Here is a 1,070-nt window from a genome sequence, read left to right as displayed (position 1 = left end):
AACACAGGGGATTGTACCTCGGTGTGCCTCATCGGCTCCTTCGGAGAACTCAGGATACGCAACTTCGACCGCGTGCGATCGTTCCTTCCAGGACTTTACCTGAAAACCACTCCCGTTTCCACGACTGTAGAGCCTCAGGGGAAGCAGATAGGGGGGTAGGTCATAGGACCAAACATGCTCGGCTTCGATTATCCGACAACTTTCTCTGAGAGTCCAACCTCCTCAGACGCTTCCTTAACCTCCAAATAAAAAAAAAAAGAAAAAAAAAAGAAACACCCCTATCTCGGAAACGAGACGGGCGACCCCCCCCCTCCGACACCATATGAGCGCCGATCCGGACGAGTACTACAAGATCCAATGGTTTTTGGAAAAAATATTTTTCCGAGTTTCGGGTAACCCCTAGGAGGCCGTCCGAACTTCCAACAATTCGGACATGGCCGTCCAAACCGGAAAAAGAGAGAAAAGGAAAAAAATTTTATTTATTAAAAAAAAAAAAAAATCGGTCTTTCAAAGGGGGGGTCCAAAAGGCTTCTCTCACCGAGTACTATCGACTGGTAGGGTCGACATTTTGACATGTTTCTACTCTTTGAAGGCTTTTTCCCGACCCCCTCGGGGTGCACCACCTTGACGTGGTGAGGGGGCTCCCTGGGTCTCGACCCGCAGGGCAGTACCAAGAGTCCAACTCTTGGGAGGGCCGCGGGAAGAGCCTGGGGTCTAAGAGTGCACCAATTGGGGGAGAAATGGGGCTCGGGTTCGCCCTGTGTCTGGGGAGGACGTCCTTCGGGGCGTGCCTCCTGGCATGGGGGGGTCCCGGGTTCCATAATGGGTTTTTCTCCTTCCCGGCAAACGGCCTCGGAAATTCTTTCCGTGGTACGCGCCGGGGAGAGGAAATGGGTGACTTCCGGGGAGTTGCCCGGAAGTCGGCCCCCAAGGATCCGTCGGGCCATGCCGGTAGGGTCACCCATGCTGGACGGGCCGACGGAGAGGGGGGCTTGGGGGGGCGCGGCTGTCAAGGCCGCCCGGACTTACTCCGGGGCAAGGCCTGACAGTCTGCACACGGATAGGTCGGG

Source organism: Odontomachus brunneus, unplaced genomic scaffold (genome assembly GCF_010583005.1).
Source record: "Odontomachus brunneus isolate Ranch 3 - 2012 unplaced genomic scaffold, Obru_v1 Obru_scaffold_223, whole genome shotgun sequence".
NCBI lineage: Eukaryota > Metazoa > Arthropoda > Insecta > Hymenoptera > Formicidae > Odontomachus > Odontomachus brunneus.
The sequence above is the reverse complement of the archived record's forward strand: the minus strand, read 5'-3'. Positions refer to the sequence as shown.